This window comes from Heterodontus francisci, chromosome 1 (assembly GCF_036365525.1).
Source record: "Heterodontus francisci isolate sHetFra1 chromosome 1, sHetFra1.hap1, whole genome shotgun sequence".
NCBI classification, from domain to species: domain Eukaryota; kingdom Metazoa; phylum Chordata; class Chondrichthyes; order Heterodontiformes; family Heterodontidae; genus Heterodontus; species Heterodontus francisci.
The window spans coordinates 156,826,532-156,846,262 of NC_090371.1; the positions used below are offsets into that span (position 1 = coordinate 156,826,532).

At 42.8% G+C, this 19,731-nt stretch overlaps 1 protein-coding gene and 1 long non-coding RNA gene across 2 annotated transcripts in view; one reads left to right on the plus strand and one right to left on the minus strand.

Moving 5' to 3' along the window:
* The window catches only part of slit2 (slit homolog 2 (Drosophila)), a 503,804-nt gene that overhangs the window by 398,352 nt on the left and 85,721 nt on the right, over nucleotides 1-19,731 (minus strand). The gene's annotated exons all lie outside the window — the stretch shown is intronic.
* The window catches only part of LOC137346763 (uncharacterized), a 61,407-nt gene continuing 51,991 nt past the window's right edge, over nucleotides 10,316-19,731 (plus strand). Inside the window, exon 1 of the long non-coding RNA XR_010968784.1 lies at nucleotides 10,316-10,455. This is a non-coding gene — a long non-coding RNA (uncharacterized lncRNA). The remainder of the gene's footprint in view (nucleotides 10,456-19,731) is intronic.

Consider the following 19,731-nt stretch of genomic DNA (forward strand, 5'->3'; position numbering starts at 1 on the left):
CCCCACCCCCCCACAATTATCATTGAGAGGTGCTACGCTTTCTGAAATGCATTCAAAAAGTAAACATGAGATATGATCTGTATTATTTTGTTCCAAAGGAAGAGCAGAGAAGGTACAGTCTTGTCATTGTTACTTCCATCTCAATTTGTCAACACAGTAATAAATCAGTGATGGATTTCTTCCAAACTTTGCAGATAAGGCAAAGGGTTTATACGGTGGGTGCGTTAGAGATTGGGGTAGACCTAACTACGTCACTACGTTATATATTGCTTTTTATTTGAAGAATGGCAGTTTCCAAATAATTGATTACTGCTCTAACATTAAAATGGTATATAATTAACTTCATTGTGGTGATGCTTTAGCTTCATATGATGTCCCTATCCTATTGTACATCAGCCATTTTGAAGATCCTTCGGTTGTCCACCTCCTTCTGGAATGTGTCTTTGCAAAGCAGACATACAAGATAATCAGAGGGTTAGATAGGGTGAATAGTGAGAGTCTTTTTCCTCGGATGAGGATGGCAAACACGAGGGGACATAGCTTTAAGTTGAGGGGTGAAAGATATAGGACAGATGTCAGAGGTAGTTTCTTTACGCAGAGAGTAGTAGGGGCGTGGAACGCCCTGCCTGCAACAGTAGTAGACTCGCCAACTTTAAGGGCATTTAAGTGGTCATTGGATAGACATATGGATGTAAATGGAATAGTGTAGGTCAGATGATCGGCGCAACATCGAGGGCCGAAGGGCCTGTACTGCGCTGTAATATTCTAATTCTAAAAAAAAGCAGATGTGGAAAGAGATGCAGTGGTTTTTGTTGAGGTTCATCCCAAGCAGTTCTGTAACACAGGAGGCTGTGCTCTACGGGCTGTTCCCAGGGACGCACACCGAGATAAACATCAACTGCTGCTGGAGGACCATCAATTCGGTGAAAGACGCTCTTTGGTCTGCTCGAAATTTGCTGGTCTTCCAACGCAAAGAGTTATCCACGACCGAGTGTTGCAGACTGGCGCATTCCAAGGTCCAAGACTACGTGCTGAGGGACAGACTAAAGCTTTGGGCAGCCACTGCAAAGGCTCAATGGGGAAAGACCACAGTGTAAGGTCCTCCGACCAAAGTAAACTGAGGGGCTGGACCCATTGAAAACCCCTCAGGCTGTATACACCAAATATGGGTTTGCTGTAAAATGTACATGGCATGTAAAATGGAATGGAAGGGTTGTGAGGCAACTCACTCCTGTATCGAAGAAAACTGATTTCCTTTGCACTTTTTGGAATGTCAACTTGGTGATGTTTTGAACTGTTTTGTAATGCATTTTTTTTTTACAGATTTTTATGAATAAAGTATATTTTTGGGAAAAAATTTTTTTGAAGATCCTTTCATCATGCCTGTTTGAGGAATGTGTCAGAGTTACTCAATTTGTCTCAACCTATTACATAATTCATCCTGCAGCATTCATTCACCAAATCAGATCACTGCATTTATTATTTGTTTCCAATAAATTGCTCCTTTTCAGGCCAAGTGAAATCAGCTTTATTCAGCATATCAGATAACCCTGAAAACAAATGACATACGATGAATTATTGATCAGCAATGTCTAGAACCATGAGGTTCTAATTCTAGGGACTTGTAGCTGTGTTATTGATCAAATTAATTAATGTCAGTCTACATAATACACTGACTTGTGCAATAGTATCATGAATAATTCAGCCACTTCGAGGATATCAAATATTCCTTAGTTGAGTGTACAAAGGGCGGCACAGTGGCGCAGTGGTTAGCACCGCAGCCTCACAGCTCCAGTGACCCGGGTTCAATTCTGGGTATTGCCTGTGTGGAGTTTGCAAGTTCTCCCTGTGTTTGCGTGGGTTTCCTCCGGGTGCTCCGGTTTCCTCCCACATGCCAAAGACTTGCAGGTTGATAGGTAAATTAGCCATTATAAATTGCCCCTAGTATTGGTAGGTGGTAGGGAAATATAGGGACAGGTGGGGATGTGGTAGGAATATGGAATTAGTGTAGGATTAGTATAAATGGGTGGTTGATGGTCGGCACAGACTCGGTGGGCCAAAGGGCCTGTTTCAGTGCTGTATCTCTAAACTAAACTAAACTAAACTAAAAGGTGCGTCAACACAACAACCATAAATGATCACTTAAAATTAACTGTCCTTTGTATGAGCGCAATCAAGATTCTTGATAGTTTTCTAAGAAACTGGGAAAACAGGTTCTTGACATCAGCTCCAAAGATTTCAGCCTGATCTCATCCTCACTTTAAGATGCTGCCTGACAATGCTGTCTGAGCAAGGCACATTCTGACCATAAGCTATCTAGTTTTGTCTATTCTACTCCAGTCTTAAAAAGAGCCAGCCAGCTTGTAAAGATCTCCTATTTACACTTCCCATTTATTTATTTTAGGATGAAATTTAGGGGAGAATTTTCTGAGCTCCCTCTCTATCCCCTCCTTCTCTCCGCCACTCTCTCCACCTTAGAACCTGCCCCTTTCACCAAGCTTTTGGTCACTCCTCCTAATCTCTCTTTCTTTTTAATGAGTTTCTGGTGTCCCCCTGTAAGTAACCTGGTTTTAAATTCCTGAAAACTACTTTAAAAAAATATAGTGAACCATTCACAGGTTTCATTGGCATACAGTGGTCAGTTTTTTTTATTAAATTAAATATTTGTAATGCTTAAAAACTTTTATAACGTACCTACTAGCAGTTGTATGCCCAAGAAAACAAGTTGAATTTGAAAAGTTTCCTCAAACGGTCGCAAACAGTGGAAACTTGCAATTCTTATTATTGCAATCAAGGGGCAAGGCCAGTTTTATGGGGTGGGACCATGTTTGGGCAAAATGATTTTTTAACCCAGTGTTACTGATCTCAGAAGATCAATTCACACTTGATATAACTTACTCTTGAGTTTCTGAGATCTTTTACACTGGTTTATCCGATTTCACCTAGATTGCACTGATAAAACTAGTGCAAACTAGCAGAAACTCTACCCCCAACTTTAGCTAACTAAGGTTTCGAAAGTTACATTAAGTTTTATAAAAGCAGTGGCAGTTCAAATGGACACGGGGATTGTGAAGCATGATTGCCTCGCACCCATTCAGTGTAATGCAGGCAATGTGCCAACTTCGTGCTGGCAGCTCATTATAATGATTTCTGTATGCAGCCGGCGGTAACCCCACTGTTCACTGGCTGCACGCATCGGCAGGGAGCCCAATATCATTAGTAACTTGCACTACCTAAAGCTAGCCTGCACCTCTTAAAGGGAAGGTGCATTATAGTTGCTGGAGGTGCTGAAATCATTGGGAATATTGTGCTATGCAACAAACAACAGAGGATGACCATGGGAGAGAACATGCACCAAGGTTTTTTGGTGGAGGAGGTGGAAAGGAGGAAAGATGTCCTGTATTCATAGGAGGCAGGAGGCCCTCCAAACCCAAGAATAAGAAGGCAGTGGGAACAGACAGCCATGGAGGCCAATGCCAGAGGTTTAGCCCCAAGGACCTGAATGCAGCTATGCAAGAAGTTTAATGAACTCACACGAGTGGTCAAGGTCAGAGAATGCATTTTCAAATGCCATATCCTGCCATCTGCACCACTAGCCTCAGCCTCTGCTCAATTCACCACACCCCATCATTCACCTGCAAACAATCACTATCAATCAGAACTCATACTGAACTTTCACATGCTTCACCTCACCTTCACATACTTAGCACTGCTGCCTCACACTCACACACTACCAGTTATTCAACCATTGCAGCCCCATCATCTAACCATATTGCAAGACAATCACTGACACACTTGCTTCTCTCTTGCAGGAAAAGGTGGCGCATAACCGGAGGCAGCAGCAACTAACTGAAGGGGGAGAGGTGCACCTGCACATTCTAACACACATGGAGGAGACCGGGCTGGCCATTATAGGATGGCCATTACTGAAGCTATGGCCAACAATGGGGCTGAATCCATTGAAGATGAGGATATCCACATACCTTATCTTCCTTCTCGCATTCACTTCTCCCTCATGCCACGATCTCTTCTGACTTACAAGCTGCTGATGGGAAAGCAGACACTTCTTACTTTCCCCTTTCCCCTAACCTTTTCCTTTCAGATACCAAAAAACAACAACCTGACTAGGCAGTGAAGACCAAGCAGACAGTTATGGTGAAGACACACCATTATTCAATTTCACACTCACTGCCATAAACTCAGAGGTGGGATCTGCACATAGGGGGCAAGATTTTACAATCGGCGGTGGCCCCATCCACTGGCCGGAAAGTTAAGGGAAACCCCTACTCTACTGGTTTTGGGAGCCCCGATCAGATTTTACATGCATCAGGCAATTAACTGCCAGGAGTCAGGTCTCCCATCTGTTTAAGGTACCTGATCCTGTCTCCAAGAGCTGCCAGCCAATCAGATTAGTTTAGGTTTGTATGATATTTAGCATGATTTCATTTAAAATTTGGTTTGGAATGTGCATTTTGTGTTGGCTTTTATTTTTGCATTGTGGCCAAGGGGATGTTGTGATGGTCAGCAACAGATAGACGATAAAGGGTGTGAGACTGTTGGTGAGAGGGTAATTGGGGTTCAGGTTACTGTTATTGCAAGTGAATCAGTTCTTCACGTACAGCCCGGGCAGAAGGTGGCTATCTACGTTGCAGCTTCCCTTCCTCTTCCACTTTTTCTGCCTCCTCCTGCTCCTCAGTTGCTCACCGTATAGCTGGTGGTAATGGCTGTCCCTTCATCATGGCGAGATTGTGCAGTATACAGCAGACAACGGCAAATCTTGACCACTCATTCCTGGGATGTGGCTGTCACTGGCTAGGACAGCATTTATTGCCCATCCCTAATTGCCCTTGAGAAAGTGGTGGTGAGCCACCTTCTTAAATTGCTGCAGTCCTTGTGGTGTAGGTACACCCACAGTGCTGTTAGGAAGGGAGTTCCAGGATTTTGACCCAACAACAGTGAAGGAACAGCGATATATTTCCAAGTCAGGATGGTGTGTGACTTGGAGGGAACTTGCAGATGATAGTATTCCATCCACCTGCTGCCCTTGTTCTTCTAGGTGGTAGAGGTTGTGAGTTGGGAAGGAGCCTAAGAAGGTTGCTGCAGTACATCTTGTAGACAGTACACAGTACTGCCACTGCGCTCTGGTGCTGAAGGGAGTGAATGATTAAGGTGGTGGATGGGATGCCAATCAAGCGGGCTGCTTTATCCTGGATAGTGTCGAGCTTCTTGAGTATTGTTGGAGCTGCACCCATCCAGGCAAGTGGAGAATATTCCATCACACTCCTGACTTGTGCCTTGTAAATGGTGGACAGGCTTTCGGGAGTTAGGAAGTGAGTTACCTGCCACAGAATTCCCAGCCTTTGACCTGCTCTTGTAGCCACAGTATTTATATGGCTGCTCCAGTTAAGTTTCTGGTCAATGGTAACCCCCAGGATGTTGATAGTGGGGGAATTCAGTGATGCTCATGTGGTTGAATGTCAAAGGGAGATGGTTACATTCTCCTTTGTTGGAGATGGTCATTGCCTGACATTTGTGTGGCGTGAATGTAACTCGCCACTTATCGGCCCAAGCCTGAATGTTGTCCAGATCTTGCTGCATATTGGCACAGACTGGTTCAGTATCTGAGGAGTCGCGAATGGTGCTGAACATTGTGCAATCATCAGTGAACATCCCCATTTCTGACATGACTGAAGGAAGGTAGCTGAAGATGGTTGGCCTCAGACACTACCCTGAGGAATTCCTGAGTGATGTCCTGGGACTGAGATGATTGACCTCCAGCAACCACAACCATCGTACTTTGTGTTAGGTATGACTCCAACCAGTGGAACATTTTGCACTGATTCTCTGCTCTGTCACATTTCATGTGGCAGCATGGCTCTTATTTTATGCATATTGTATGGGGTTTGTGAACTGGAATCATCAGCCATGTCATCACTAGATAGCTCTTGTTGCTCAGTAGACACCCTTTAGTTTGCTGTGGTGGTTGAAATAAAGTTGGCACAATGGACTGTCGCAGAATGAAAGCATCATGATTGCTGCCAGGATATCTGGTATTCACCTTCATGATTCACTGCCTATGGTCACACACCATCTGGACACTGAAGGAGTGAAATCCCTTTCAGTTCCAGTACATGGCAGAGTTGAAATGGGGTCAGTGACATCCTGCACCCCATGAGGACGTCTGCAAACCTTGCAAACCCTCAAACTTTATCTGCCTTCGTCCCTCTGGCGAAAGGAAATAAAATGAAGTTATCTCTGTTTTAAAAAAGAGCTTCAGTGACCTCATTATGCAACCGTGGACTGCTAAATGCAAGATGTTGCTAATATCACCAGTATCAGTCTGGAAGGAACCAGCATAAAAGTTCATGGTCACAGTTACCTTCACAGCCACTGGCAATACGATCCATTGCCTGCTCTGAAATAGCAGTTGTGGCTGCAGCAGTTGGCAGATTTCAATGATAACCTTCTTACTAAAGTGCAGACGTCTCAAACATTGGTCGTCACTGAAGTTCAGGTAGGAAAATTGCTCTCTGAACACCCTGAACAGATATGGCCTCCTGCTAAGAGCCTTTCTCCCCACCTCCCCCCCCCACACCCCACCACCCCCTCCTCCCCACTCTTCCAGCAGCTTGCCCTGCTCTGTGTGGCCTCTGCTCGATTCCACGAGGAAGGCCTACAAGTGTCCCCATGCCTGGGTTTGTGCAGATGCCCTCATGTCAGCAAGAAGTACTTCAGCTCCTGCCACACAACTCCCTGTACACTTCTGAAACTTGAAACTATGGAAAGTGTAGAATTGTAGCAACAGCCAGAAGAAATAAACCAGTAACTAACTAAGTAATTGATGGTCCCTTTAAATAGCACTGGTAGAGGGTCCTTCATGCTGCTTAATATCGTTCTCAGCTGTGTGAGGTTAAGAGAGGGCATCAGCTGGAGCGTGGAGCTCCGAAATGGCAACACTGGTGTCAAATCAGTATTGCACCCTGATGGACATCATGATCTGTCTGCTCTGCATACTTCTGGCGGATGTTAAGTGCATGTCTGCTAACCCCTTTACCACCTCAGTGACGGCCAATGTTTGATACATCTGCGCTTCACTAAGGAGGTCTGCTAACTGCTGCAGTCACAACTGCAATCTCAGAGCAGGGCAAAGACCATATCTCCAGTGCAATTTAGTAATACAGCATTCAGATCAGATGTGTGCACACTGACTGCAGATGCTATTTTGGTACCCAAAGGTGATCTGTAATCCCCAAAAAACACACGCTATCAAGCCTTATTTCGCCACCAGTATTTCTTTCCTTCAAGCCTCTGAAGGATAAAGCAGTCATATCACTTACACCGGAAACGATAAAATGACTATAAACACAATAAACTTGTGTGCAGGTACTGGCCACTTTAATCCCGAATCAGTCCAAAGCATACAGGTGAAAGAAGAACCAAAAGCAAGGAGAAGAAAGAATGGAGCAAGTCTTTAGGACCTGCACTGGTGCAATTTTTTTTCTACTTTGAAGCACCCAAGCTCCTTGTAGCTGCATTACGGAGTATAAGAAAACTGGGTTCGTGGGGAGTTACTCACTGCAATTGGAATTTGAACATTTTATGCTGTGGAATTATGATGCACTATTGTATGTTGTGATCTCACTTTATCTATGGCAACTTTGCAAAATGGCCTGCTCAGGTCAACCCCTGATGATGGTTGCAACCTGCTCCTGTGTAAGACCAGTCTTCTGCAACTGCCTCACTCACCTTTCGGCTGTGACACAGCCCCTCCCCTGTGAATCTCGCACTGACAAAACACTGTCAATTTATTGTCAATGATCAAATTTCTGCGCTTATTTTTGGAATGGCGGCTCACAGTGAGCTATTTAACGTAAGCATCTGATTGCTGATCTTCAACATCATTCCCTTCATGTTCTGCATATTCCTAGATTTGTGAAAATGGTCGCATAAATCAGGTCACTTAGAAGCTGCGGCTTTGAAGGCAGCCTGAAATTCCAGATATTAGTCATCTGACAGCTAGCAACACTGCCCACTTTCCCCACCATACCCAGTGGCTCAGTGTATTATGTGATGTGCTACTGACCAAACAAAGGAGAATGCTTCCAAATTCAATAATTAATTCCTAGCTGATATTAGCTGGGTGCTGGTGAGGTCCTACAACAGGCCTGAAAGACCATGGACTAGCAATAGGGTTGGCAGTGGGTGGTATCAGTAAAGATTCCTACTCCTGATTGCTGTGCACTGACCTGGCCTGGAAACAGCACATATATGGATGATCGTTGAAGATCAGATGAGAGTCAGCTGTCATGTTCCCCATGATAAATATTTTGTTAACACTCACTAACCAATCTTCCACATGGAGAATGGCCACTTGAGCGGAGGACAGGAATTGAAACCTAACAAGAGCCAGGAGAGGAGGAATGAAAATGTGGGGAGGGGTGGGAGGTGGAGGGGGAGGGAGTTATTTGACAGGACAATAAGTGGCTTTAAGAAGGGATGGTTATCTACTCTCGACTGGCCCAGATTCCAATCTTCACTAACCCTCCCCATGCAATGTCCTTCTGTTGGGTCTGTCTCATTTATTTGTTTGTTTAAGTCAGGGAAGAAGCATTTTCCTTCTGATGTTTTAGCATGGTCATTCCACATTAACTCTCACCCAGATGTGTGTAAATGAACCAGCAACAGTTGGCGTCCTAGCTACCAGTGTTTGATTTGACCTAATTAGGCTGTGCTTTAAGGCACAGTTTAAAGTTTAAAAAGTCTTGTTTAGTTTATTGATGCAAAATGACGTAACATCACACTGCCACAAAGCAAAGCCAGGAAATTATGGCATCAATTGATAAAGGTGGTTCCCAACTGAACAAACATTAAAAATCTAGTGCATCAAGCCCCACTCAGCAATTAGGAGGATTAATTCAAAACAAACTTATATATTGGCCCATTGCTGAGTGCACAAACTTCTACACAAGGGGTAAGCTAAAGCAAATGGAAAATATCCAACTGATCTCTGGCTGTTTTATTGCATGCTAAGAGCACTTGTCTGTTTGCCTGACTTAGATTCACTGAACAAAAATCTGAACATTCCATTGTAATTGTCACAGAATGGCTGAATTTCATGCCTTAACACCACCAACATTTTCAAAGTGGCCAAGATGATGCAGCAGAATGGTTGTAACTAATAAGTGACAGATGGTCTAACTAGTTAAATATATTTACCTTTGTTAATGGGGAAAAAAAATAATAGAACAAAATGTGAACTCTGGAAATAGGGTGGAATACTGTCCCCCATCTTAATTTCCAAAGTGTACACTACAGAGGGGTAGATATTGGTTGGCACTGCACCCATTTTTCAGTCATGAAGCAGCCACGAGGTATACCAATTTAGCAATGAAACAGTCTGCCCCGGTCAACGCAGGCATTGTTCTTACTGTTAAATTTGTGCAGCCTTTCTTTTAGGTTTCTTGGTTTGGCCCCGTGCAGTGCCAAATCAGGCCCCGAAAATGAGCACAGACAAATTTGAACAGACGGCCTTGTGAGAAATGGATCTTCTCAATGTCATTCATTAAACACAGAACCTTAAAGAAACATCCTAGAACAATATGGGTGAGGTGCTGATGAGGAGAATTAGCCTTAATTAGGCTAATCCTGATTTCTTACTCTTTCCAAATTATTTTTTGTTCAGGCAAACTTGGACTTTGGACATTACCATTTCAGCATTCCAGTTTAACAATCTAAAGAATATTATTCAAAGTGAGATCTCAGTATTTCAAGAACCAAAGTATAATATTTTGAATGTGCCACATGTCTCACTGATATAAAATCCTGTGACTCAATGAGTTAAGAGCCAGTCCCACCAGTGGCAGCTCTAAATGAACCAATTTAATGGGTGTTGCATTTCTCATGGCTTTTTATTTCAGAAAGGAGGGCCATCGTGGACGACAGCATCTACAAGATCCATTACTCAGAGCTAAAATTAAAAAGCTCAGATGGACAATCCCTATGCAATTTGTTACATGAATATTCACACGTAAGTTACTGGGTTCAAGAAATGAATTAAGGCCCAAAACTCTTGATCTGATTACAGGATTAGCGTAAGGTGTTTCAACAGGAACACTTCATTTGGACCGCTTGTGACCAAAGTCCTGACACTCTATTACCTATCAGTTTGTGTGCAGTATGATTGCTACAGCCTGAGTGTTGGATTCCAGCAGAAACTTCAGGTTTATTTTTAGACCCAACAGCTCGAAGGTCATGGGATTGTGCTACAAAATACGCCTGATGACAGGCAATTCTGTTCATTAGCTTTCTCCATAGAAGCCACAGCAACATTCACCAGAACCAGCTCGCCATTTCAAAATTGATTACAATTTACCAATTATATCTAAAATGACATTATGTCCAGAAAAGTAATGAGCCATTGTGGCTGTTTAAGGATATTACATCGTCATATACCAGGTAAATGCGGGGCGCTGTTGATTGAAAATGTACATTTAGTGCTCACTGGGAGCTGATAAAATCATTTTTGCAATACAGCACAGTAATGGCTTTTTTCAGAAAGAAATGTTCCTTTTGGTTGACTGTGCCACAGTGCAATCATACAAAGTTGGCAGACACTTTGCTACTGAGGCTTGTTAACTATTACCAAAACTGAGAGGTGATAACTATCAGAATAGGCTGAACAGGCTGGGGCTCTTTTCTCTCGAAAAGAGAAGGCTGAGGAATGACCTGCTAGAAATCCTTTAAGATTATGAAAGAGTTTGATAGGGCAGATGTAGGAAAGATGTTTCCACTATGTGGAATTCTAAAACTAGGGCTGGAATTTTACCCCCCAACCCCCACCTCAAAGAGCGGACTGGTGGCCACTTAAGGGGCTCCGCCCGCCGCCTTGGGGATTTTACGGTTGGCAGGCGGCTGAGGCCTCAGAAAAGCCACCTGATAAAAGTAGGCAGTCTTCTGATGGTCTGGTGTTTGGGGGGGGTCCTCCTGATCGGGCACCCTGCGCCCCATGGAGGGCTGCCCCTGATGCCCTAACTGCCCCCAATGCCCAACATGCCCCCTGCCACCCAACTGATCCCCCCTTTGCCTCACCGGGACCCTTGCCTCACCGGGACCCAAACAATCACCCCTGGCAAGGTCCCAAAACCTTACCTGTTTTCCGGTGCTCCCTGAGATCTTCATTCTTCAACAAGTTGGGTTGCAGTCCCAGCAGTGGCCACCGCTCTCGGTGGCGCTGCTGGGACTAAAGAGCTGTTGCCCTGCTGACTGGCCGGCAGCTCCATTAGGCAGGACTTCCTGCCTCAATGAGGTGGAAGTCCCGCCTAAGACCAATTAAGGGCCTGGGGGTCGTAAAATCCGGTGTGGATCCTCAGGCCCAGTGGAGGCGGGATTGCTACTGACAGTTTAGTCGGTGGATGGCTCCCCTTCACCCACCATTAAATTCTGGCCCTAGGGGTCATAAATATAAGATAAATTCTATAGAGAATTCAGGAGAACTTTTTTTAACCAGAGAGTGGTTAGAATGTAGAACTTACTATTATGTGGACTGCTTGAGGCAAATAGCATAAATCCTTTTAAGGGAATTTGGATAAATACACAAAAGAGAATGGAACAGAAAGGTATACTGATCGGGTTGGATGAAGTAGTGCGGAAGGAGGCTTGTGTGGAGCATATACACTGGCATAGAGAAGCTGAACGGTCCATTTCTGTGCTGTATATTCTATGTACTTCTATGTTCCATTCAGAAGTCTCAGAAAATGTTTAGGAATTTTGGAGCCATTTGTCAGCTGCTCTGGGATGGTTTCTGTGCAAAACAAAAGGTTTAATTTAACTAATACTTAGCAAGAAATTAGTGACTGCGCTGAATTTGTTAATTACAATGTTATCACTAAAATTTACTTCTGTCTCTCAGTTGAAGCATTTTCAGTAACTGGAGGTATAATCGTTCCAGAATACCATCAACCCCTTTCATTTTGCAGTCCAAACATTTCACTTTCTGCCAGCGTACTTGCAATTTAAAATCCCACCATTTCACTCAGGAACCTTTTCTCATTAGTGACAAATCCATAACAGCACATCCCTGCAGTGCAAAATATTTATGAAAACAACCCCTGGCATAGAAAGCACAAAGATTTTTGGGCTGGAATTAAATGAGCAGCAACTGAGACAGATTTCTCACAGGTCAAAATCTTTCCCAGTCACGTGTTGAATGGCTGCTGAATGTTTCCAGGACTGTCAGAGAACTCTGGGGGTCATTCTGGCTTTGTGTAAAATGGGCAATAGCAAATCAGCAGCCCTTTTTACATTTCTCCTGGTATTCTTTCCTACTGATTTCAATGGAAGCAAAGTGGGGAGAGATATAAAATAGGTTGCCGATTCATTGTCACCCATTTTATAATATTGCACAATGTCAAAATGACACCACCCTGTGTAGAGGAAAATATCCTTTAAAAATTTGTTTTATCGGGGACAACGCATCATTCCACACCCCTGACCCATCCCTCACCCCCCCCCAACCCCCTTCCCCAACACTGGTCCAGGTGAGTTCTCTCTTGGTGGATGTGAATAGTCCAACTCAGCAGCAATGGCCAGGTACAGGATCCAAACTGTTTTACAGTCTGAAATAAACATGAAATATTATTTACCAGGCAGCGTCTATTTATTATCAAAATAGGAGTGTGACTGCAATGTCAAAATTTTTCAGCGTTTTGACACTAGATAGAAAGATGTTTTAAATCACACAGCAACATTTTGGTAAATGATTGATCAGAAGCTGGGAACCCGGCTTCAAATTCCAGTTCTGTTAATTTTTCGTGCACATGTTGCTGTGGCAGAAGGCAACACAATGTCAGGGTTTTCATACCATAACAACCTGCAAGCAATTTAAAATGTTCCAATCAATTAACTATAAATTATAAATTGCTCTGGCAAAGTGCATGTTTCATGTTTGAAATGATTGTCTCGTTAAAATGATATAAAAATATGAATTTGCAACTCACACATAGCATAGCTTAGGATTGTAAAACATTAAAATGTTTATGACAGTCAAATGCTTGACTAATCTCTGCTCTCTCAATTCCTACATCAATCGTTCCTTTGGAACTCAGATTCATTCCCTGCTGCCTTGCTTCAACTAGAACAGAAATAGTGTTTTGACAAATTATGTCACTCGTCTAGAATTTTGGGTGCGAAACTTCTTATCGTTGCCAGTCTCTGAGATCCAATTTGAAATTACTTCATATATCAACACTCTAGCACAGCCACCAGCTTTCTTCCGAGAGACCTATAAAGTTTACAGGCTCGTGACTGAGTCCAAAATTGACATTCTGTTGCCAGAAGCTGTTAGGCCAGAGGGAAAAGGCTTTAAACTTAACACCTGTCACTGACAACCACCAACATCCCTCTCCCTCCCCCAACTCCTGCCAACCCCCTAATCGCTGGAGTTTGATGAGAATAGAGAGAGAAGAAGGAGGCCTCACTGCCAAATTATGAACACTTTAAAACAACAAAAAACATTTCAATTTCTCCTGTAATCCATTAGTGGCAAGGTCTTAAAATGATGTAATTTCACAATTACAGCTTCTGCAGCATCACACTGTTTACAACAGTGGTGGGAAACTGCACCATAAGTTTGTTTTGAAAAGCGAGCATTAAAAAGGGAGGCTTTGAAAGTAGGGCGAAGTTTGTGCGAGTTATACCCCATTCAGGTTGTTTTCATTCACTCTCAGAGTTTTTCCTTTATTCTTTTGGAAGACTGCAACATTCTCAGCCATTAGTGGAGCCCAGCTGCAGACAGACTTAGCCATGCTAATCCAGTCAGTTCCCGCCTGACACATCAGCACAAGACATGGAGCTCACTATAATAGCCCGAGAGGACACGGCCACTCCAAACTCATAGTGACTAATAGGGATGGTTACTTCAAACAAAAAAAAACTGAAAGGAGGGGACTGAACATTTACAGACTTAAAAAAAAAGTCAATTAACCAAATTGGAGAAATAGGTCTTGAATATCTTTTTCTAAGAGAGGAGAAATACGTTTTCCAATTGAGACAAACTTTTTTTTTTGATCTACCATGCTTGTTAGAGATTTCATTACATCGCCCTAACTAGAGGCAATGTATTTTAATGTGGTGTATGAATAACAAAGCCCCCTTTTTAAAAAATTCAAAGAAATAGTTGCAAGGTATTATTAACTCGCAACATTCTTGTCTTTATTTTAGCCCTTTATGTGTATTTTTTTCAAAACATTAAATTTAAAGTGTTGAAGAGGCAGAAGTTGGAGTGGCAATCTTCCACTCCAAAAGGGCGCACATGAGGCCTAGATGAGGCCAACGAAAAATAGAGCAAAAATCTTGTATGATTCTCTCAAAGGATGGAAAGGCTACCTCATAAAGGAATCAATTAATTCTTTAGGCCCAGACATAATCTCTAATTGCCTTCAGCAGATGTAGGTCTCACTGGGCCTATTAAGGGTGCGCTGGGAAGAAAAGATGACCAGGCCAGTCACCTGCCACACCCGCAGAGTCATTCTTTGGCTTAAGAAGCCCAGGTCCTGCCCAACTGGCAATCTGTGGGGGACCTTTAGCAGGGCAGAAATTCAGAGGAACCCTATATTGCAGGCACCTTCGCAAAAACTGCACGGGAGCTCTGCCCCCTACTGGCTAAAACTACAATCATGAAGAGTCAGATGAGTGCATGGCATTATTCCCCAAGTTCAGTTAACACATCAGAGGAAGGAGGAAAGAAAAGCAAAAGTAACACTACCAAGAATCAACTTTCCTTTTTTTTCTATAAGAATGCTGCTTTACGTTTGTCACATCTACAGAAAATGAACTCATTTTAGGGCACTACTACTTTAACCAATGCATTTGGGCTTGATGAGAATACAGTATTTGTGTGGTCTCTTCAGAGTCGTCAGCTACTAAGCAAATAAATTCTAATTGTTATTTAAATCCCAAGGTGTGCTTACCCCTAAGGTGCCTACTGCATCTACAAAGTGGTCTAATTGTGAACTTAGAGAAGATTGTAGAGCCGATCTGGTGCTCCAGCAGATGGGAATACTTGAACTATCCACCTGCAAATACCACAGGGCACTTAACATTACTAGGGGTTCTTGCTCCCAACATTTTATTAACTGCAGCATAGCTAAAAGCATACCTGCCATTCAGGTCACTGAGCAAGTGACTACTTGGGATTGAAGTGATGAATAACGAGACACTCACAGTGATAAAAAAAATCATAATTTACAAGTAACTGACAAGCTTGCAAGCCTGATAATCAGGAAAACCTGCTGCACAACATTCGTCATAGCAACTGGGTCACCCATCACTTTAGCTCCTGGGCTGCCTCTTCGCTGACCCTACAGGTGTTCACCATTTGTTTCCCCTGGTTTGGGTGGCTGCTCTCCCGAATACTTTCTGCGCTTCTGCAGCACCCTGTAATCATTCTCCTCTGAAGCAGCTTTCTACCTCAGATCTGTGGCATTAATCTTGTGCTGGTAGCCTGACCCCTTACACCAGGAGTCAAGCACAGGCACACCATTCAACAGTAATCATTGCTTACCAGCACAACCCACTGTCAATGAAGACATTAACTCACGTTCAACACTTCCTCAGTGGCTCTCAACACTACACACTTTTTTTTCTATTTGTGTGTTTGGTAAACCCTCACTATAACGAGTATTACTGCTCTCTTTTCGGCGTCCACTAAACAGATACAGAGAGCTGTTTTCTGTCAGACCAAAATGTAAACAGTGTAAAAATTATGTTAGCAGTAACGTATGAGTGTACAGTGGTTAGAGTCTGTTCAGAATGTTAGCAAAATTGCTTTATTCTAATTGAATGTTGCCACTTTTTACTTAATTCTCACAGAAATATCCAATGATCATCCTTTCACATGAAACAGGACGTCATTAGGGCTCCGAAGAAGGGTCACTGACCCGAAATGTTAACTCTGCTTCTCTCTCCACAGATGCTGCCAGACCTGCTGAGTATTTCCAGCATTTCTTGTTTTTACTTCATTAGGGCTTGATGGGGCCAGTTTAGGAGCTATGTACCTGTGAAAACTAAGATAGTAATTGCTGTGATTTTCATTTTATTTGGTTACCATTTGTGAATGCTGTTGGTGTTGTATTTTGTACATTCAATCTCCGTTGTGATGGCCTTGAAAGTAGAATAGTGTGCCCATACAGTTGTGGCTTACACCTGACAAACAGGTGCTTGGCTGATATACCAGAGTGCATCCAGTGTTTGGGAAATTGTACTGGGTGGGGTAGGGGGGTGGGGGCACAGTGGTGGTTTACAGAATCTCACATCTAACAGGAACCCTCATCTTCCAGGGCACATTATCCAGAGATTGGGCTTGTGTTTCAGCAGGATTTTGCAAACTTGCCAGTATCATGATCCTGTAAGGATACCTCCTATAAATTTGTACCTTTGGAGGAGGTTAAAAAAAAAGAAACAAACATGTTGCAAGAAGCACAACACCAAATATGAATTCACACCAGGACTTATAAAATTGAGAAATTCAGAACTGTGGCAAATGATCTGTGTGCCTGCAGATTACAATGTAGAATATAGCATTCATCAGTGCTCCTGGATTTTTCATATCTTTTATCAAAATGTAGCTTTAAACGTCTTTTCTGTATTTTTCCTTTGTGCTTTCAAAAAACTAAACACATTTTAAAAAATGATGGAAATATTACCAACATGGAGCTATTTTGCTAAATAAAAGCAGTAAATACCAGTTAATCTCAGAGCCGACAGTGTTTAACAGTGTTTGTGTAGCCAACAGTTGTATTTGTAATTTATACTGAAAAGAAGGATTTTCCCAGTCTACACCCATTTGTTGTTCCAACGTCAGGAACGCTCACATCTACCAAAAGAGAATTAAGTTGGACTGATGGTGACTGGACTGCACCCATATACAGCAGGCTTTTAGTATTGAAGAACCTGGGAGCCTTGAAACATCAGCAGAAACACAGCACTCCCTGAAAAGCGCAAGGGAAGAAATCCTGAAAAACATTGTGGAATTATTTTCAAAGATATGTATGTATAAACAGGAATGGACAGAAAATCACAGCACAAAAAAAGTAACAGCATATTTTAAAAATCTGGTTCATTTTATCAAAAAAGGAATGATCTGAACAGGGAAGAACGTATACTAAAATTCAGGTCTCCTGGAAGCGAGACTTTGATAGCAAATTTGTTCTTAACAGGGATTCTGCTAAGTTGGCTCTGCGATTGTACTATAGAAGAGATAAAGTCACGGAAGTCATCAACATGCACAATGCAAAAGTCTGCAGCACTCATAGCAGAAACCCTACTCGTACAGGCGGGACTAACTACAGTCCAGATGGTGTACTGCTCCACACTTGAGAGACTGAGCTAAAAACACATCAAAACAGGCAAAGATCATATTGACATCTGTTCAGACATGTCAATAACAGTCATGAAGCATTCAGTAATGACCCTTAGACAGTTAGAGGAGAGTGAATTAGTGCTGCCTATATAGCAATTGTCCCGAGAGGCTTGATTTGGATTGGGGTGTACAACAGCTATATGGATCTACAGCTGAATCATTTTTCTTTCCCTCTGTTGCCACCTTTTTCAAGTCAGCTATTAGAGTAAAAACCTTTTTTAAAGAACCCTCCCATCAACGTGATCCAGTACGCAACTTGTTCTGCCAGCACATAACTGCATAAGGCACACACTGGCCTTACTACAAAGCCCCACTTTGGTGGGGTGGAGGGGGAGAGGAGGAGGAGGGTGACAAGTATGGGGCGGAGAACTGGTTGTCATGAATTTCAACAGCTTACTCTCCTATCCCCTTTGTATCTGGCTGATGACTCTGTGTGTGAAAGCATTTGAAAGAAAGCAATCGCTGCACTGACTGGTTAAAGAGATGTCAACAGACGAGGCTTTTGTGCGACTTGCTAAACACTTGTGATTATCTATCCCCTCTGTGCACTGGGGCTGCTTGGCAGAACGTGCACCCGTGCAAGGGGGCCAAGTGCATAAAGTGCCCATTATTTAGCTTCGCGGTAAAGAAGAAATAAGACTGTAATCTGGATGTGCAAACCTGGCAGACCCAGTAAAGAACATTTTACATCAATGGTTCAAAAACTGGTTACAAAAAATGCCAGCTTCCATATAGCGTATCATCCACAAGGAGGTGCATATCACTGACTGAACCACACAGGCTGCATTGGAAAGAATGATCTTTGGGATGAAATGATGTTGTGCAGTGTGAGGTGTACGAAGGAATTTCATGAACACATTAACCATTTGTATGCTAGTATTTGTACAGCGTGATTTCACCCCATTTCTTTTTAATAATTGTTTTGGTGAATTGTGTGCTCATCAAGGTAAGATAACTTTGTGCTAGGATTAGGCAACACTTTTCCTTTTCTGGCACCTTGGAGGTTAGGGGTGGGGGGGGGGGAGCAAAGAGAAGAAGGGTGGCTGAAATTCCTTCCATTGAAAACTTTAGTGAAAATGTCAGTATGAGTACAAAATGGCAAATTGTGTTTTGTAGCCATGGCAACTTTTTGTTATACTTACTTGACAAGAGGAAGGTCAATTTTCACAACCATACACCCTCCCCTTACCCACGTCAGCATGAAGTACTCTTCAGGTCATACATTCCGTCATTTCAGTAAAAAGAGTTAATAACTTCATTCTTTGTAGGACTTAACGACCGTCAATCAAAATGACACATGTGCGAAACTTTCCTACCAATGCTTTTGTGACATTCAAATTCATCAGTAAGAACAAGAGAAAGCCTTCCAATACAACGTACGTGTAATAGAGCTGCTTTCAGACCCCTGAAGCAGCTGAATAGCCACTTAACAGGTACAAGTGACCTAAAGTTTAACAATCCATCCATGGCAAATGCAAAACTTGCAGCATGAGTGTGTAAATAGCAAATGAATTTCGATATAGATAAGAGTGAAGTGGTATATTTTGGTAGGAGGAATAAGGAGACCACATACTCCTTAGAAAATAAGAATCTAAATGGGGTAGAGGGGCAAAAGGATCCAGCGAGTATAGATTCACAGATAGTTAAACACAGCAAAGCAGGTTAGCAATGCCATTAAAAAATGCAAACCCAGCACTGGGCTTCATTTCTAGAGGAATGAAATTGATAAACTTACTTCTTCAAAATGCAGATGTTCCCATAAAATCCCCCAAGCAATCAGAGTTCAGTATAGTTGCCTTCTCCTCATCATGGTATGTTCGCCTTTATTACAAAGGTCTTGGAGTATAAGTCATGGAGTCACAGAGTCATTTCCAGCATAGAAGGCAGCCATTCGGCCCATCGAGTCTATGCTGCCTCTTCACAAAGCAATCCAGTCAGTCTCACTCCCCCGCTTGATTCCTATAGTCCTGCAAGTTTATTTCCTTCACGTGGCCATCCAATTTCCTTTTGAAATCATTGATTGTCTCAGCTTCCACCACCCTTGTGGGCAGCGAGTTCCAGGTCATCACCACACTGTATCATCAGTTAGAGGGAATGGGTTTTTTTAGATTAGATTATTAGATTAGATTAGAGATACAGCACTGAAACAGGCCCTTCGGCCCACCGAGTCTGTGCCAAACATCAACCACCCATTTATACTAATCCTACACTAATCCCATATTCCTACCAAACATCCCCACATTTCCCTACCACCTACCTATACTAGTGACAATTTATAATGGCCAATTTACCTATCAACCTGCAAGTCTTTTGGC